A 21,090-nucleotide genomic window follows, 5' to 3' on the forward strand; every position below is an offset into this window, starting at 1 on the left:
AAAATATACGTAAACTCCGAAAAACGCATCGCAAACGCTAGTGTTGCACAACGGACGCGGGCGCAGAGAAAGCGAGTGACGTCACGGCCTCGACACGCTCACCTACTTGCGCCGCCGCCGCTGCAACAACCCACTTCGATACCGGCCAATGTCGAGCTTTCTATTGACTCTCGGTCTCTCGCCAGTATATACTTAGGCCTATCGTTTTATAGGAGAAACTACTAATCTCCTTGCGCAGTAAGATCATTTTATTAGATTACAAATAACTTAAATCAACGATGAAAATCTATCTATCGATAGTACATTAACGAGAGGAGGATGAATGAGGAACTAGTCACAAAAACAGACTTGATTTAGGTCATTATCACATCAGTGCACTGCAGGCCTTTTATAGCGACTTCCAAACACTACTGCCCTGAGTCATCTACATCCAGCAACTCTCTGATGCCACTCACTTGATGTCAGTCTACCTGGTGAGGAGTCACCAACACTGCGCTTTCCAATGCCTGGTTGCTATCAAACGTTTTGAGACTTCAACGTCCATCGGCTCTTCGAAATTTGTGCCCGTCCATTGCCACTTCAGCTTCGCGACTCGTTGAGCTACAACCGTGACTTTTGTTGTTCTGCGGATCTCCTCATTTCTTCATTTAGAGAACCTCCGAGTATAGCTCGCTCCGTCGTTCGCTGAAAGACTCTCGAGTCTCCTTATGAGGCCCATAATTTTAGTTACGTATAGGTAACATACAGGTTTTCCTTCGATATAGACTCCCACCGATATCCATTTTTCTGTCACTTTTTGTTCGTTTATTTCCAGTGACCTTCCGGAAATCATCTTCCCTTTATTCCTTTTGCCATCCCTAGAATACATTTCTGAAAAATCTTTCTTGTACCTTTTCATGTAACGTATGCCCCATTGCTATTATATTTTAATTTTTTGTTAATATTATTTAATTTCTTCTGACTCCCAGTTGCATTTATTATATTTGTACAGAGAATAGACAACGAAATATCTAATTACTGAATAACGTGAGGAAGTAATATGCACTTAAGTGAAGAAATTAAGCGAACTAGAACTTAACCTAGAGAAAGAATCGGAAAGCTCCATTGAAAAGCTGAAATGATAATGAATGAAGTCTTTACACCATTGATTACAGTAACAAGTATATGCCAAAATGCTTAAAATAAACTACTCATAAATCTGATAGTAAGCTCCGGTTATAAATAGCTGACAGTTGCAAACGTAATATAATTAATTCGAAGTGATTCACAGTTGCGTGATGTTCGCTATTTGTTACGTTACAGACGGTTTCAACTATAAAAATATAATAATATTTATGTAACTTGAGTTTTATTCATTGAATAGCATTGTTTTATTGATATAAATAAATCAATGCCCCCTTTATAGCCGCTAACTCGGAGTTTTTGTTAAGTTTGTCAATAATTTACATTTAACTTATTTAGTTTTTGAATCGTTAGCGTTTGTAGAAAGAGAATTGATGTGTAACTTAGCTACAGGTCCATTTTATTAACGGATTCCATTTTACGGACAAGTTAAACTATTTTATCAAATAGCCCTTGTCAATCCAGTGTCGTAGCGTACCTTAGCAAGGCCTTGTATCAAAATTTGTTGGGTACTGGGCCTTGTATCAATTATATTAGAAGAATCTCTTTAGTTTTTTATTTGCTCTACGTTAACTCTTTCACCACAAAGTGTTGCTTTTTTACTTTTGTCGTTTCTGCAGCTTTATGATTTTCTTTCCTGGGAAGCTATACCACATTAAGTAGGTAATATTGTAGATTAATATTTACAATTTTTTACTTTCACACGTAAGCCGCAGTCCGGGGCCCCCGTATCATTGATACGGCTGATACGGCGGGCTACGCCCCTGATCTCATCTGTAGTTAAGTGACGATGCAGTCTAAGATGGAAGTGGGCTTACTTGTCTACGCGACATCGTACCGGCATCGCTAACAGCAGGACATAAACGATGTGCATGACGCACATCGCGACCAACACACGACTAGTTTTATCGGATATCCTAACGCTGCAGACTTGTAAACTTATTGGATAGTGAGTGGCTAGCATAATGTGTGCAAAGTTCAATCCCGTGGGTCTAAGATCGCAGATCGCCCACATCGTTACATCGACGCCGACGATCCCACGTCATCACTCCAAGCCTTCGAACCAAACAGAGGAAACTCTTTTACGACAAACGATAAACTTATATGGCTCATTACGATAATGTTAGGGTAAAATATGTAGCGAGCAATCAGAGGAATATATCAGTACTCTATTTACGTTTCTAATATTCTCAGTAACAATGAAAATCTAAGAGATTCTCTTTTTAGCCCCCGACGCAAAAAGAGGGGTGTTGAGGGGTGAATAAGTTTGACGTGTCTGTCTACCTGTCTGTCTGTCAGTCTGTCTGTGGCACCAGAGACTCTGAACGGATGAAGCGATTTCAATTTAGTTTATTTTGTAATAAAGGTGATTTACGGGCGAATGTTTTTAGACATGTTTGATTAAAATCGGTTGAGGATGTGAAAGTCTTGGAGAAGTCTCTGACTATGGGCCTTATGGGACTTTGAGCCTTCTAGGCTCAAAGTCCCTCAGCGGGCGATGGAGCGAGCTATGCTTAGAGTTTCTCTGCGTAATCAGGAATGAGCAGGTCATTTAACAAGACAAGACAAAATACAATCTTTTATTGAGAATTTGACAAATATATTGATGTTACAAGTTTTAACAAACTACCTACATTGTTGTAATGCATACCATTGTGTAAATTTTTCAGTACGTCCCTGAATTTCAATAGGTTCATTCGACACGATGATGTATTGCTAGTCGCGACACAACACTCGAAATAATGCAATCTGTATGCAGTGCCCGTGAACACGTAGGTATTGCGTTTCACGAAGATTAGGAATTGTCCATGCGGAAATAGAATTTACGAGCGAAGCGACCCTAGCGCGCTGCGTGATATATTCGGCGAGGTCACCGTCGGTTTATTGCGTCATTGATGGACTAACGACCTTGTTATCGCGATTGTAAGGCGTAATGGTCCTAGGAGGTGAGTTCGATAACCGAGCGAGGTGGGAATAAGTCGATTGTGTTGTATGCCGTAATTAGAGAGTTCGGCGCAGCGGACGCGGGCGTCATGAATTATTGAAATCAACGGTGACGTGAAGCAAATTGTTGTCATTCCCACGGGATGTAGTCCCATGATAATTAACTTATATACATTATATATAAACAGTAGGTACTACGGTGGTTGTCACCTTTTTAGGGTTCCGAAGAAAAAACGGAACCCGTATAGGATCACTACGTTGTCTGTCTGTTAAGACCCTTTTTCTGAGGTACACGTAGATCTATCAAGCTGAAATTCATATCAAATACTCAGGTCTACTGTCCCTTAGAGTTGTGAAAAAATCAAACTTCTAAGCCAATACAATCAAAAAATACATTCGTTTATCTAAAAATTTTCGACTCTATCAAAATAATCAAAACCTATACATACTTCCCGTGAACTGAGAATCTTGAAATATGGTAGGAAGCAACGTCTTATAGCACAGGTAGCTAGAAGAAAAATTGCGAAAACCATAAATTTTTAGGTACATCGAATATAAAATATTTTTATCATTTTAAACTTTTCCCGTTACCGTTTAGTTTGAATACAAAACATCATTACAGAATAGCCACCCAGGTTTGTACGGAATCCTCAGTGCGCGAATCCGACTCGCACTTCGCCGGTTCTTTTTTTTTTAAACAAAAGTTTTGTAATTTAGATTTTAATTACAGTCAGACGGTGTATCCGAATCAAAATGCATAATGACATGAATGGACTAGATGAATTACAAAAATGAGAGAATTTTCCTTTACTGTGAGCGCTGTCGTCTTTTATATCCCGCCCGACAAGAGCAAATTTCATTAAATAAATTAAAAAAGTTAAATAACATTTGCCGCGACAATCTTTACATTACATTATGCATGCAGCGCCCTGGAGAAATTTCAAGGATTGCAGACTAGATGTCTTAACTCCAAGTATCACTTTCTTTTTATTTCACAGTACTCTACGTAACCTTGTTGAATAATTTTTAAAATATTTAAAAACACTCTACATTGGATCTGTGAGTCGGTCGGTATCAACCCATATTCGGCTCAATCCCGAGCTCGAGTCTCCTCTCAGAGTGAGAGGGGTTAGGCCAATAGTCCACCACGCTAGCCCAATGCGGATAGGCAGACACACTCGCTGAGAATTGAGAAAATTCTCTGGTATGCAGGTTTCCTCACGATGTTTTCCTTCACGGTTTGAGACACGTGATATTTAAATTTCATAAATTTCATAAATTGCACATAACTGAAAAGTTGGAAGTGCATGCCCCGGACCGGATTCGAACTCACACCCTCCGGGATTGGAGGCAGAGGTCATCTCCACTGGGCTATCACAGCTCATCTGGATCTGTGAGTCAGACGTTATAATGTTTGGACTTATTTGAAATAGAACAAAATCCGTACAAATCTTTGAAACTGCCAATATTTTCCAATATCCACGCGGGAGTGCTACGGTAACACGATTTCTCTATTCGCTCAGAATGTGAATGCCATAGATATTCACACCAGACGATATTCTACATGCTTACCTACTCCTATAGTTGCTATAGCTGACGATCCAAAGGAAATGAAAAGATTGGAGAATTCAGCGAAGGAATCACGTCGCAATTTTATCGACGCATTCACAGAGTATGCTCCTGAAATCCTGGGAATACTTTATCTGGCTAGAGATACTCGTATTTTTATTGAAAATAGTGAGTGAAGGAGGATTTTCATCTAGTTTCTTTACATAATATTAAAACGTATGATAAATGAAGACGTATTCTATAAGGATTATTGAATAAATTTATTCCATCGTGATATTTTAGTGAGCGTTTTATCAGACAGTATTTAAAATTATATACTGAAAATAATGCAAAATGAAGAAAAAAAAGATGTATAAATACTAAGCATAATGCATAAATAATTTTCGATTATAACAAATTGCAGATTTAACTATAACGAAATAATGTACACCAGAAATACAAAAAGTAAGTACACCACAAATACAAAAAGGAAAGCAAATACATTACAAAAATAAAAAGATATGCCTATTGCAATGTAATAAGTAAAAGTGTTAACTATTTTGTATTGTATAAAAGATTATTAGAATAATTATCGCTTGTAAATGGGAAATAATAAAGGCTTTCTATTTATTATTTATTATTTTACCAGACAGTTGTATTAGTCATACTTATTAGCCTATTTCTATGGCCCACTGCAGGGCCTACAACCCACCATGCCACTAAAATGTAAATGGTGGGCGTAGGATGATAATGTTTAAATCTTATAACAAGCACTATACGATATTAATGATAATGACCGACAATTGTAACTGAGATTTCTTAAAAGAGTACGATTCATACGAAAGGATCCATAAAGGAAGGACTCACAACTCGAACAGTCATGAGTCCTTCCTTTAAGGATCCTACTGATCCAAAGCCTTAACCAAGTAGTTTCCAAATACCTGCAAAAATACTTAAATATATAGAATAAATCTCGACAAATCGTTGTGCTTGGAGGTCCATGCAAGAGGCCTATGTCCAGCAGTGGACGTCTATCGGCTGATAAGGTATAGAATAAAAGTTATACATTGAAGAATTAAGGATTGTACATAGTATTAATATTGAGAAACTAAAGAGGCGAATTTAATACTCAATGCAAGAACGATAATTTCGTTATGAACAATACAAATTGTATAGATATATCACACGCCTCGATTGTTAGACAGCTCAATAAAATGGCAGAACTTTATCACAAGATGGAAACCAGTTACAAGCTTGACACGACTTCGTTATATATTACGAAAGTCTTATATGAAATTATACCTACGATTAAACCTAAGCTGATTACCTTACCGATATGTGATATGAATGATTTAAAAGTATACCATATGTCAGGATGGTTAAGAAAGAGTGGTTTGATCGTACCATGTACGGTCTTGCAAAAGGAGAGTCAAACATTCATCGGATAAAAGATGACCGTTTCATATTTTGTAATTGCACATTATGTTCCGTATTTGTATCATAATGTAAGAAGATAATTGAGTTGCCATTTGATATGCCTCCCATTGCTTAAGAAGATGATAAAAGTATTAAATACTATAACAAAATCGTGTTACTGTTATTGGAAGAGAAGAGTAAAATTAAAAAGTCTCGCAAAAAGATTTGTGAAAAGATCCGTTGATGATCAAGATGATTAAGAGTAAGAGTAAATAGTAAATACCGAAGTTAAGTAAGTTACTAGTATAAATTGGTCACAAAAGGGCAACACCATAGATTAAGCACCTGAAGTCCACTGTAGGTTATATATAATCTAAGGTCAAAATATTATTTCACCGCCGCAGATGACTTCATTTGCGTGGAAAAATAAGAAAACGAAGCGAACTGAAAATATGCCAGTTTAGTAGATAGAGATGAGCAGTTGAGCACAAAGGCCCATAACATAAGAACTTATGTATTGTTGCTTCACATTCTATTTATTTATTGTTATTATAACAAAGGAGGTTGGCGAAAGTGGGAGTAACACTCTGAAGTGTCGTACACTTATACATTTGTATTGATTAAAACTATTATTTTGTAAGATACATGTAAAAAAATATTAGGGTTTTACTGAACGGGAATCAAAAGAAAAGAAAGTGCATTTTATTAACTAAAAATGTGGTTTGTAACAACGCCTTGTCGTATTTATGAAGCAACCAAGCAAGCAAGCAAAGGTGGTGTTTTTCACATTTATGTTTAAATAGGGTACCTACTAATTTAAGGTATATCTTTTTCCCTGCTTTTTAAGACTGCTTACCATTTACTTATTTCTTAGTTTAATCACGATAAACAGCTATTAATAGGTTTCCATAATGCACGCTACTTCTATCAACTAGTCCCAAAATATATTCAATCTCGCCATTCTCCTTTAATATAGTTAAAAAATTAAGGTTCAGTTTATTTACAATGAAAGGTTCAGTAACAAAATATCATATAACATTATGGCTGCAATATGTAACCACAGAATGAATATTATACTTAAGTATACAAACAATTGACGATGCAAGAAGATTTTTGTTTGTTCTTTATAACCTTAAGTTATTGCAAACTTCAATGTTTGCTAGAACTTAAGGTTTTCAACTTAGTTTTCTTTTGTAAGGGAAAATTTAAATTGTGTCACTAACTTTACAGTTTGTATACTTAATAATATTATTATTTTTATTTTATGTAGTTTATTCATGTTGAACTACATTTATGTAGTTTAGCATTTTCCTATTCAGTTATTAGTACTAAAGAATAAAGTTCTGAATTTTATAGCGTGGTGTATAATGCATATAGAAAATGTTTTCAAATCGACAGATTTGTTATTATTGCAAAATGGTCCAGCGAACAATGCATTTGAATGTGTTTTCGATATAACATAAAATAAATCTGAACTCGTAGTTATGTTAGGAGAAATGAGAGCATTCATATTTTAGGATAAAAGAAAATTATCCTTGAAGATTCGTATCCATACGAATAAGATATAGCTTTCCCTTTTAACTCAAAGTTATATTTCCGCAGTGCAACACTTTTCTTTGGAGACTAAGACTAACCTATAGACTCACAACCTAACAATCTTTTACTCCAAACGTAAGTCACTTCTGTGGCCATGTGAGCGTAAAGCTAAGCTAATTTCATTCCCCGACACGCACACAAGCGTACTTTCCACACCATGGGATAGACGATGAAAAATTCATCCTCACTTTGCATGTAAGGAAGAAACCCAAAATACTTTTCTTTTTTCAAACATTTCCATTTCATAGACGAAATTAATATACATCCCCATACAAAACTTTATCTTTCTAGTTTTAACAAACTCTAGTTATCTTACTGACGGACATGTCGAAACTATAAGAGTTCTTTGTGGACTAGAGAACCCTAAAAACCCTATGCAGGCCACTGTTTGTACCTATTGATATCCAATAGTTAAGTAAAGTGTAAACCACCAATTCTTCAGACTGAAGATTTTAATTGTTTATTTTTTTTTTCAAGAAAGAAAAGCTTAATATTTCTTGCATCATGGACCCAGGTTTCTATCCCAGGACCTTTTGATTGATGAACCAGTGAGCCAACGAGGTATGTATTAAAGAAAATCGTGCCAATATTCAAAATATCCTCACAGAAGTAATGAGTAAGTACATGACTCGCCCGCACTAAATCTGCACTCGGCGGTAATTGCCCGGATTTATCTTGATGGTGTCCTTTGTATCTTTTTATGGCGGTCGTAAATAACCGCCTACTACTGGAGGTGTTGTATTTATTGTGTGGAAATTTAATTACCAATCGAGTAAACATAATACCTACATGACGACTCACGATTCGATTTATCTGGTGGATATGATACAGAAGGTAGATGACATTTCTCAATTGATTTGATGTTCATTTTAATAGGTTATAGACCAAAATACTGAATAGAGCAAAGACCCACCAATCAAGGTTTTGTTTGATTAATTAGACGTGTTACTAGTCAATGAGAATTAACTATTGTCACCGTTTAATGATTCATGCTGTTTTGAACTAGATTAGCCAAATTAATTATTGTCGTATGACATTCAATTTAACAAAACCTGTGTAGTTTAATATGGAGAAACAAGATATCTAATTTTTCACGAAGTTCATCATAAATATAGAAAATATTGTCTTCAGATAGATATCTTTATTTCACAAAACATATGAAGAAAACACAAAAAAAGTAAAATGCGCCATGGAATCCATGCAGAAGACCAATCAATCGATATAACTAACAATGTGCTTTTACTAGTATGCAAATTGAGTTTAGTATTGAATTTTAAAAACTCCTATCTTATTCTTTAAGTTTTATAAAATCATGTTATTATCAGGTTTGATATAATAAAGCAGTTTAAGGTTATCCAAGTTAGTTTTACAAATTTTGCTATATTCCTTGTTGGAGCTGATTCAGAATGTTTTAACTTGGAAGTTTGTATTCAGAATAAGATGGAAGCTCTACGTTCAGGGCGCCTGAAGCCATCCGTGCGAGTTGAATTTTGCATCCAAATGTACCATCGTCGACACTGGCGCACCAAAACTTGCATTCCTTTATCTAAATGAAAGTGTTGAGCAACTATACTAAAAGAACGTAAATGTGGACGAATTTTCTGCACCGTAAAATGTCGTGTGTTCTTGTTCTTTGCATTTACATGAAAAATAGTGAACATTTATTATAGTAAAAACAAAATGCCGTTAACTGTAAATAAATAAAGACAGTTACAACTTTGAATCTGTATTATGACTCTCTGATATTCTCAACATCTCATGGATTCGATTCGGTTCTTTATAAATTTTAGTGCTGGAATGGCAATTCGCGCTGAATACCGTAGAGTTAGGCTATAAAATATCCAATTTGCGTTATGCAGATGACACCACATTATTTGCAACTAGCATCGAAAATATGGAATGCTTACTGGCCAAAATGGAGCAAGTTAGTCTTGATTTCGGTCTAAAGATAAATCGCAGCAAGACAAAGATTATGGTTATCGATCGAGCTAATGGCAATTCGCCCGAAGTTACTAAAATTGCGAATTGCGACGTTGTTCAATTATATATCTACCTCGGGGCACTAATATCAAATAGTGGTGGATGCGCTGATGAGATTAAACGACGGATGGCTATTACACGATCTGCGATGGATCGACTCAAAAGGATATGGAGAAACAGGAACATCACAAAGGCCACTAAAATGCGATTAGTCCGGGCATTGGTGTTTCCCATCTTTCTTTATGGTGCTGAGACGTGGACTCTGAGAGAAAGCGAGAAACAAAAGATAGACGCTCTAGAAATGTGGTGCTGGAGAAGAATGCTTGGCATATCCTGGACTCAGTTCCGATCCAACATTTCAATCCTCCAAGAACTGAGCATCAAACAGCGTCTTTCTTCAATAGTCCAATGTCGCATACTGACTTTCTTTGGTCATATTACAAGAAAAGATGACACGTCCATAGAGAGACTTGTGGTGCAAGGAAAGGTGGAGGGCACAAGAGCACGTGGCAGGTCACCAATGCGCTGGACTGATCAAGTAAAAACCGCTCTCCATGGATCGCTCCACGAATGTTCTAGGAGAGCCACACTGCGGGAGGAATGGCGACGGATAGTGAGGCTTGCCACCGCGCCCAAATGACGACCACGACCACTCTGTCAAGAGTGTGACGACGAAGAAGAAGAAGAAGAAGACCGTAGAGTTGGTAGACCAACACTACGCTACTCTTAATATTACACTCCCTACTAGGTGGAATGACGTCATCGAGCGGGTGACAGGAAGAAGTGGACATCATTCCCGTGATGATGATGATGATGATGATGACGATGACGATGATGATGATGATGATGATGATGATGATGATGATGATGATGATGATCATAAATTTTGTTGATTGATATTGTGTCTAAGGCACCTAAGCTTGCAAATCTAAGCTTTCAGAGTAAATATTTAGATACAAGTTCTTCTAATAAAGATGTTCTACTGAAACAATTTCGTAAATGACCGATTCACGTGTTTGAAAGCAATGAGTGTTCAGTTTACTTAGGCCTCCGACAATTCCGTTCAGAGTAAACAACATTAATCTAATTGACCTTAATGATTTCCTCATGAATTGGTTTTCGCAAATTACGATCTATGATCGTATGCTTCTTTGGTTCTGTAATTTGTCCAATCAGTACCTACTCATGTATAATATTATCTTGATGAAACATATTTAATAATCCTAATTCATATTGATGCCTATATTTTTATTGATGACATTCTGAAGTCTGTTTCTTTTTGCAAAATCATAAATGCTTCAGTTATATGCATTTTGAGAAATTAAATATCACTTGTTTCAAAACTTGTCAGGTAAAACATAGTAAGTAAACCTACATACCCGAGAATTTTCTTAATTCTCTACGTGTGCATTGGGCCAGCGTGGTGGACTAAGGCCTAACCCATCTCATTCTGAGAGGAGACTCAATAGTGAGCCAAATATGTAAATAGTGATATGGGTTGTTAATGATGACAATAATAAAAATGTCACTGGACTGGTTTATATGCAGAAATTGGGTTTAGGAAAATGCTACATTTCTTGGCAGTATTTCACCGAAGCTTTACTAAACCGCACCCGCATTTCTCCAGAAAATACAAAGATTTTGAAATATAGAATCCTAAATTGACACGAGCTGCGAAACAAATCGAAAACCAAAACCTCTAGATCAAATTAATGAATAAATTAATGCTTTTCTACATGCGATAGAGGTACAAATTAGGATAGTCAATACGATTAGTTGAAAGATCTTAGCTGAAGAAATTAACTAGAGTTCTTCTATTGAATAGACCGCTTCTATTCAATAGAAGAACTCCAGTTAATTTCTAGATTCACTATTTACTATTTATGCCATAAATACACCCATCGTATATTTCTGCATAATCAGAGCATCTTCAGAAGATGTTGTATTGCACAGATCAGAAACAGCAGAATGATGTGTGTGCCAAATCCATCTATTAATTTAATAATTTAAGATGTTAGTATCAAGTAGAAGTTAAGAACATAATAAAGTAGCCATCACAAATATCATCGGAATATTTTAACAACTACATTTTGCGGACAATATTCAAGAGACTTACTATAGGTATCACTAGAGGAAGTCATAACAATATTTCATATTTTATTACTTATCTACGCAAATATCATAAAGCAATGAATATTGGAGGAACAAAGGAGTTCACATTCCTGTAATGGTGAAAACGCTGCATACCAATAAAGGTGCAATAAAAATGTACTCTCAAGATATGTAAGTGCAATAAAAATATATTTGAATGGAAGAACTCATGCAAACAACCTTAAATCGTAATGTAATAATTTCCAAATCTTATTATACCTTTTTGAACGTTAATAACATCAAAGATAATGCTAAAAATATTTTAGAGAAAATATAGATCGTGATGTCGGATGTTCATAAAAAGATTCGTATGACTTTTACTGAAATGGCCAAGGTTATTGAATACTTCACTCGAATGAATGTTCGAATGTATGGCTTCTAGTTCGCTTATAAATAACTAGCAGACACCCGCGACTTCGTCCGTGTGGAATTCAGTTTTTCACGAATCCTTCGGGAACCATGGATTTTCCGGGATAAAAAGTAGCCTATGTGGTAATCCAGACTATAATATATGTCTACTTCAAATTTCAGGTGATTCGGTTCATTAGTCGCGGTGTGAAAGAGTAACAAACATTCATACCATCAAAATCATCAGTTTTTTGCAAATCTCGGGAAACCATGGGTTTTTTTAGGACAAAGAGTAGCTGTGTTAATCCAGAGTAAAATCTATTTCCATTCCAAATTTCAGCCCAATCAGTTCAGTAGTTGCGGCGTTAAAGAGTAACAAACATCCAAACATACAAACTTTCGCGTTTATAATATTAGTAGGATTATGTTATTATTAAACTTGGTTTATTCAGACCATAGCGTTAAAAGTTTATTCGTAAATAGTACAAATAATAAGTCTGCCAATCCGCATTGAGCCAGCGTGGTGGACTAAGGCCCAACCTCTCTCATTCTAAGATGAGACTTATGCTCATGTTATTATTATACTTAGTTTCCTCAGACTCTACCGTTAAAATTGTATTCGTAAATAGTACAATTAATAACATTTTAATACATATTATTACATAATTATAATAATATGCTCACATCGCATTTAAAAGTGCACATTTTTCGTCCGGTCACCTTCGTATAATTAGTATTGTAGGTTAATTAAACACAATTGTAGGTACGTATTATTTGACACAAGGAATATTTCAACAAAAACACATATTGTATCAGCTGATATACACAACACAAACATTAACCATACATCCAAAACAAGTCAAACTTGCAACAGAGACGTAAGAAAACGAGTGCATTATTAACAAGCACGATCGCGGTCTCGTTAAAATTTAGTTCACCAATTACATTATGACTCATGAGTCTATGTTTGTTTCAAAGAGTAGGTACCCACAGACATTTGTAAGATGACCGACTTAATCGCAGTACTAATAGGTACGAGTATAGCTAAATATTATATATTGCTATAGTCTGCCAGGTTCGTTGATGACACTCCCATGATATGCGGGCGATGGGGGGACAGACTCCCCATCTGTACTCATGGGACATGGGACTCATGGGGACTCACCCACAGACTGAGGTGCATCAGTCGTGGGGTTTTCATTCATCGCTACACGCTGCCCGGCCCGCGCAGACCATCGGGAGTGTTACGAACGAAGTTACCGCCTTCTGGTCACGGGAGGCGTCCATTAATCACTTTAGGTATATTTCGGACCGTTATTCCAAGTCATCATGATCACGTGGTGCCATCCCTATATTAGAGTAGTCAGTATGTGAAAAGCCTTCCTGTCCTCCACAACGCGTTTCAGTCGTGGTTAGTCAAGTCTGGTCCACACTTTGTTTTAATTGTATGTGCGTTATTGATAATGAACAATTTGAGAACTATTAAAAAGTGTCACTAGCCTATTGTTAGTCTGCGGAGGCTTTAAAGGTAGGCTGTAGGCGCGGCGGGAGGCCCGCAGGCTCGCAGTGCGCGGTCGCTCGGCTGTTGTGTCTGAGTCTGCTATCGATCCGGCGCCCTCGTTTCGGCCCGACTGCGCCTACAAGGGTATAAGATAGCTCGAAGTGGCTATACAGGTTACTCGGACACATTCATCAAAACAGTTTTTGGACACGAAGGTTTTCTTCTCGGAAAATTTTAATGGGCGGGGCACATAGTTCGAAGAGCCGATGGATGGGTGCAACGTGCTCGAATGGCGTCCCCGCACTAGAAAGCGCAGTGTTGGTCTACCAGGTGGACTGACTGACATTAAGCGAGTCGCAAGGATTCGCTGGATGCAGCGGCTCAGGATCGTGATGTTTGGAAGTTTCCACAAAACCTGATGGACGTTGGGGTGCAAGGTGCTTGAATGGCGACCCCGCACTAGAAAGCGCAGTGTTGGTCTACCAGGTGGACTGACTGACATTAAGCAAGTCGCAGGGATTCGCTGGATGCAGATGGCTCAGGATCGTGATGTTTGGAAGTTTCTATAAAAGGCCTATGTCCTGCAGTGGACGTCCATCGGCTGATATAATGAAATTTTAATGGCTGGCAATCGTTTAAATTTGGCTGATACGCTGCCGCGTATCCGATCAATTGCTACGGACTGTGGATTTTTTTACAACGAATAAATAACTTCAACATTGGGATATTATTAAAACTTACATCTCTTGATCTGTATCTGTAGTATCTTATCTCTCAAAAGAAATAGTTTATTGACCCACATTTTTTGCCTTTTTGCATGCATGTAATTTATTAATAATCCAATCATGCCGTAATTCTCTATAGCCTTTCTTGATAGTTGGACTATCCATCACAATAAAATTTTAATAAAAAAAATACAACCGACTTCAAAACCTACCCACAAAACTAAAAAGTGAAAAATAACATCATAATATTATTATGTTCTATCTTCTGAACAGTTTGAAGACGGTGTCGTATTAATTTAAGCCGTTCTTAGTACAACATGAAAGAGCACTGTCTGAAAAATTTTCAATATTCATGGCTTGATAGCTAGAAGATACCGGTCAACTTTTGAAGTCGGTTAAAAAACGAAGCAGTTTTTAAAATAAGCTCGTTGAACCAAACAAAATCTACAACTTTATAATACTAAGTAGGTATACATTACTATTAAAATCACCTATTTATATACTTTTTAATAAAAATTCCACCGCTGATTTACTATCCGATGCTTGCGAATAAAAGTCCGCCACTTGATTGATGATCTGATTTCCGTCGATTTCTTATTGTGAGTATAAAAGAGAGTCTATTTGAAGTTTTTCCGCTAAATCATCTTCCCGTTCCAACTCAATTAAAGTCAGATATTGAATAAAATTCCTTCTAGTGCGAATATTTCTGTGATGCCGTCTCAGCCTATCGAATCGTTCAGCTTTTACCTCAAAATACATATTAAGTAAGGCGTCTAGCTGTTTTACTCTTGGAATTAATCTTGGATTATTACTTGAGTGAATATTTATTAAATTTTTAGGAGACTTCAAAGAAAGTAAAGTATTATCTCCAGAGTAAATAAAGTCCTGGAATACTGCTTTGATAAGTTTGTCCTGGTTGAATATACAAAAAAAGAAAAAAAAAGAGAAAAGCCTCTTTTCTTCAAAATCGGTATACTGTTGTTCAATTTGATAGCTAATGATCCCTACGATCACTATCTCTACCCCTAACACTACCTACTAATTTTTCAATGCAGGTGGCTGCATAGAAAAATTGTGAACAGTAAGAATATAGTTAATATTATTTGCTAAACACAAATTTTTCACGAGTAAATAGCAACTTGAGAAGTCAAGTAGGATTGCTAGGAACAGGGAGTTAAATCATATTTTTTTTACAAAAACATCTGTTGAGATATTTTTACAAAAATGCCATGCTAAATATTTTCCAAAAAATATTTTTCATACAAAATTTGTTGGAAACAACATTGCTATCTTTGACCTTGATTATTTAAGGAGACTCGCTCGGGACTTCAAATACTATTTTGTGAGATAATATTTAGAATTGCAAAATAAAGGTTCATGAAAATCTAAGCCCTTAGATGACTGGACGATTACGTTTAAACTATGCAAGTGGGGAACAGAAATAAAATGAAAAGTTTCTTCCGACTGCATTTTTTTACAGTACCACTTTGCCCGTGCTTCCCCCCATCTGCTGATTGGCTCTCACCAACACTATTTACGTTACACCCATAAATTCCCTTTCGCAAAACAGAAAGCGCACCCTAATTGAATTCGTGTTATTTTTGCTGTTGTGGAAAATTGGCTCTGTGCATTCAAAGCGTGAGAAAGTATCAATGCAGTTTACACGGCCAATTTAGATTCGACTGCAGTTTCTTACACATAATTTTGAACAAGAGGTCGTTTGTTGTTGGTCGTGTTTCACTTCGCAATACCACTTTGGAGTGAACTCTCTAGGATTTATTACATTGTTTTCAAGGGAAGGCTTTTGTTTGTCGGTGGTCCTAAACTACATAAGGCAAACGTACCTACGTAATATGGTAATGTAAACTATGGTGAGTTATACGTTACATTCTCTGCATTATTGTGTAACTGGCGCATTTATTCTCATGAATCCTAAAGCAGTCGAAATATGACAAAACTTCCGGCCATTCCGTTTGTTAATAATTGGTTTAAATAATCTAAGTAAGTTAGTTGTTGGTTGCAACAGTGCATAGTCGAATGCGAATGTTAAAATCTGGTTGGAAAATTTTCCATTGATGGTTTACCATCAATTTTCCTACAACACCTCCGCTGATAGTCTGCTGGCTGATTGCATGAGAAAAACAGAAAACAAAAAAGAAAAAACCTTTAGACCCAATAAGCCGGTCTCGATGTCTAGGAAAGTGCAGTCATCAAGTCTGATGTTGTAAATCTAATGACACTCCTTAGGTACTACCTATCTCAAAATCGAAAGTTATTACAAGCACATAAGCTCAACAATGTGTAGGTACTCGAGCAGAGTGCTAGCTTTAGGTCTGTGTTAATGAGAAAGCCTATTCCAGCTTCTTTGTGATATTTTTTACAATTTCTGTGTATTTTTTTTAAAAGATTGGAACATCCTCAAAGATATAACGAATAGAGTGATACGCTGTTACACAGAGCTAATGATCTTGGCAAGACATAATAATCCATTTAGGTTGCATTTGAAAATCGTAAGAATTATAATTAAAGACTTAAAATTTTTCCTACACGGGTAATATTATACGTTACCGCAGATGCGTTTTTTTAACAACTCTTTGAACTTTTGAACTTTTTGAACTGATGAATTCAATAATAGGTACATAGAGTACGTGAAACTGTAACGATTTACGAAGTGAACGCTACGGAAGTAGGTGGAAACGACTTCTTCCTTTTATGCAATGTAGAGATAACTTTTGTTATCTTTCGTTAACTACATAATGTGGGCGACAACACCATATGACACATTACACAATATGTCAATAATCTTACTAAATAGTTTCCATCTAACTAAAGTACATAATATATAATCGTAGGAAAATCATCTCTCGAAATGATTTATCTTCTTTCATCAAATAACCTTTGTAGTCGTCTAAATTCTAAAACGTCAATAATAATTAACAGATTGTCTACTTTTCCATAAAGTCTGTTTGACTAATGCGATAGTGGTGGGGTGTATAGACTAGTGTTTAATTATACAGTTGACTAACGGCGCGTTAGTAAAATAAAAATAAACAGTTTTTATCCAAGGAGGTCTGGGTAGCGAGGTATCGCAGTCTGCGCAGGGGCACTGATCAGATTTAAAAAAAAAGTCGACTCATAGGCCGAGACGCCTGAGTCTCGAAAGTTGCTGGAAGAAATGACCAGGGGAGCAAGCACCCCCACGTCTAACTCGGGCGAGGCCAAGCCTCGTAGCCCGAATCCCCACCTGACAACGACCTCCGTGGCGCAGTGGTATCGCGGTGGATTTACAAGACGGAGGTTCTGCGTTCGATTCTCTAGTCCTCAATCAGCCTGATTAAGGTTTTCTTAATTGGTCCAGGTCTGGCTGGTTTCGGCCGTGGCTATTTACCACCCTACCGGCAAAGACGTACCTACCGTCTAGCGATTGAGCGTACCGGTACGTTGCCGTGTAGAAACCGAAAGGTGTGTGGATTTTCACCTTACTCCTAACTAGTTAGCCCGCTTCCATCTTATGCACGTCATTGAAGATCAATTATTCTCACGTTTCTGCAGCACCCACGACTGTAACTGATCGTGTATTGGTCACTGCGTGCATGAAGGCTCGACTTATAAAACGTCTTCGCTGCCGTTTGTGCTGCAGAAACGTGAGAATAATTGACCGTCAATGGCTGACTTAACCAAAGCCTTCCTGGAATAGATTGACTATACTAAAATTTAAAACATAATAAATATACAAAACATATTATGTTGTTCATTTTCTAAATACAAGTGTACAAAGGCGTTTCCTACAAAGTTGCTAAACTAAAACGACCGTGTCCCATTATGTAGGTTGCAAATTACAATGTTTAACAGTTTGTTTCGTCTTTATTACTTTGTTGTACCTTGTGGTTAAGGTAAAGGTTTGTTAATATACTGAGTGATATTTAGGTACTAGTACTAGTTTTAATTCGTGCATTTTGTAAGGGGCCTTTTTCTGTGATCCGTGGCAGTGCCGCAAATCTGACCCTTTAAATCCCTGTAGCTCCGAAAGTAATCATCGCAGATATCCTGTTACTTTTACAAAATTGCTTTACTATTAGCACCCTATAATTTATATACAACTAGCGGATTTAGTCTTTCACAAATCCCTCGGAAACCATGGATTTTTCCGGGATAAAAAGTAGCCTATGTGTTAATCCATGCTATAATATATCTCAATACTAAATTTCAGCTAATTCGGTTCAGTAGTCGAGGCGTGAAAGAGTAACAAACATTCATATCATCAAAATCATTAGGTTTCGCAAATATTGGGAAACCATGGGGTTTTTTGGTATAAAAAGTAGCCTATGTGTTAATCCAGAGTAAAATCTATTTCCATTTCAAATTTCAGCCAAATCGCTTTAGTAGTAGTGGTGTTAAAGAGTAACAAACATCCAAACATCCATACAAACTTTCACGTTTATAATATTAGTAGGATTGAACTGTCATCAATCCTATTGAACAGTAAACTTATCGTGTGTAGCTAACTAGTGTTATAAACATGTAACTAAGCACTGTCCAGCGCCCATTAAACTAGCAGTTGTTAGCTGTAACAAAAAAAATATCCAGATACATATAGCAAAGTTGCTGGCGGTAGAAATAGGTAGGTAATACTTTCTCGAAGAGCTCGCAACCTAGCAACAATATCGACGTGAATGTCACACCTACATGTGAAAGGCGTAATAGTCAAGATAGGTAGGCGCGTCCATACGTCGGTTACAGATAGATTGCAGGTGACCTACCCGTGACCTTTGACCCCGGTAACCTACATCCGAGCTACAATCAATATGAGTACGTGCCTTGCTGGGCCGAGACACGAATAGTATGATTTGCAATATTGTCAGACTATTACCTATTATATAACAATCTCGTAAATCTCTAAACTGTGAGTTCGCCAACCCACATTGGAGAAGCGTAATGGGTCTAAGCTATATCCCTTATCCTACAAAGAGCGAGACCAGGGATTGTTAAAATAGACTGATAATTATAATAATGATAAAGCAAAGGCTTCGGCTGTGGCTAGTTACCACACTACCGGCAAAGACGTACCGCCAAGCGATTTAGCATTCCGGTACGATGTCGTGTTGAAACCAAAAAGGGATTCTCATCCCTCTCACAAGTTAGCCCGCTTCCATCTTAGATCGCATCACTTACCATCAGGTGAGATTGTAGTCAAGGGCTAACTTGTTAAGAATATGAAAAAAAAAACAAAACAGCTGCTTAAAATGTTTCGTCTGTCTGCCTTGTTTAAGCATCACTAATAAGCTAATGGATTTTCGTGCGTTTTTTTCAGTAAACTGGTTTTAAAAAAAATGTGCCAATAGTATTACATTTTGCAAGTTTCATTCGTACGAAATCTGTTAAGAGATTATACGAGTAATTAGTACACTGTTTGATACGAGTACCTCTTCGTAATCGAAAGATTCTATCTATGACAAGTAGATGCCTCGCGGTTTCACCCGCGTTATTTCCATTCCTATAGGAATAAAAGAATAAAACAGAGCCTATGACAGTCACTAATAACTTGATTTTCTATTTGTAAAAGAATTTTAAAAATCAGTTTAATCCAGAGATCAACAAACTCCTTACAATATTTACTCTTTATAATATTAGTATATTTACTGCCTCATTGGTCCCGTGGTTAGCTGGTTCAGCTACGGACAATGAGGTCCAGGGTTCGAATCCCGGGTCAGGCCAACAAAAACAAATTGGTATTTTTCTTACAAGGAAAATCTTAATAGCAGCCTGGAGTTGGGAAGTTGGCGGTGTTAGTACACCGCCGTGCCTCGGAGAGCACGTAAAGCCGTCGGTCTTGCGCCTGATCTCTCACCGGTCGTATCGCTGCCGTCCCATCGGATTTCGAGAGTGAGGGAAGAGAGAGTGCACCTGTGCTTGCGCATACACTTGTGCACTATAATATCTCCTGCGTACATGGTTAATCTCACCATGAGATTAGCCGCCGTGACCGAGAAAGTAGGTCGGGAGCATATTATTATTATTATATTTATATTAAATTCTTTGTAATGCGTACTCATAAAGAGAAAATACCTAATTGTAACGTCATGGAAACGTAATACCATGAGTACAATTGTTTGATGACCCTCCGTAATCAGCAAGATTTCATATAATGTCTAAACTTTGAATGAATTGACGTTAATGAATAAACTCTCCCATAATAACTTCCAAGGTTGACCTTTTCAAAGAGTGTTGATTAACGAACAGGTTGTTTTCCGGAATTTTATTATTAACAATGAATATTTCATTTACATTATTGTTTTTATCTGCAAAATATCGCAAATTAAAGCGAAATCGCAGTATTCTCAGATGTTAAGATGAAAATGGGTAATTTATTCACTTTCCTATTATATAGGTTTTGCGGTGGAAATCAATAAACAAACCCTCTCGGTACGTTTCAACCCGTTTCCACACTCGGGGGATGGCTCTACCATTAAATATTATAACAATGTCATAATTGGTCACATCGACCAATCATTTTAATGTTAGATGACGTGATTATAAAGTCACGTGTTCACACTCTAATCTAATTGGTCTAGTTCAAAGATTTCATGTGACTGAGTAATGGATTCAATAACCTAATTTAATTACAAGCGTGGAATGGTGCCAAGTATGCTGAATTTCGGCGCTGAATAACCTAATACGCTGATTATTTGCGCAAAAACTTGACTAGCTGCTTTGTTGAGCAGCTAATTGCCACTCTGTAGAGGAGGTAATTAACCGCGA

At 36.9% G+C, this 21,090-nt stretch overlaps 1 protein-coding gene across 2 annotated transcripts in view; it reads right to left on the reverse strand.

Annotated features, from left to right (window-relative positions):
- LOC128198110 (ecdysone receptor-like) overlaps window positions 1-21,090 on the reverse strand; it is a 169,621-nt gene that overhangs the window by 96,660 nt on the left and 51,871 nt on the right. The gene's annotated exons all lie outside the window — the stretch shown is intronic.

This window comes from Bicyclus anynana, chromosome 5 (assembly GCF_947172395.1).
Source record: "Bicyclus anynana chromosome 5, ilBicAnyn1.1, whole genome shotgun sequence".
In the NCBI taxonomy this organism is placed as follows: domain Eukaryota; kingdom Metazoa; phylum Arthropoda; class Insecta; order Lepidoptera; family Nymphalidae; genus Bicyclus; species Bicyclus anynana.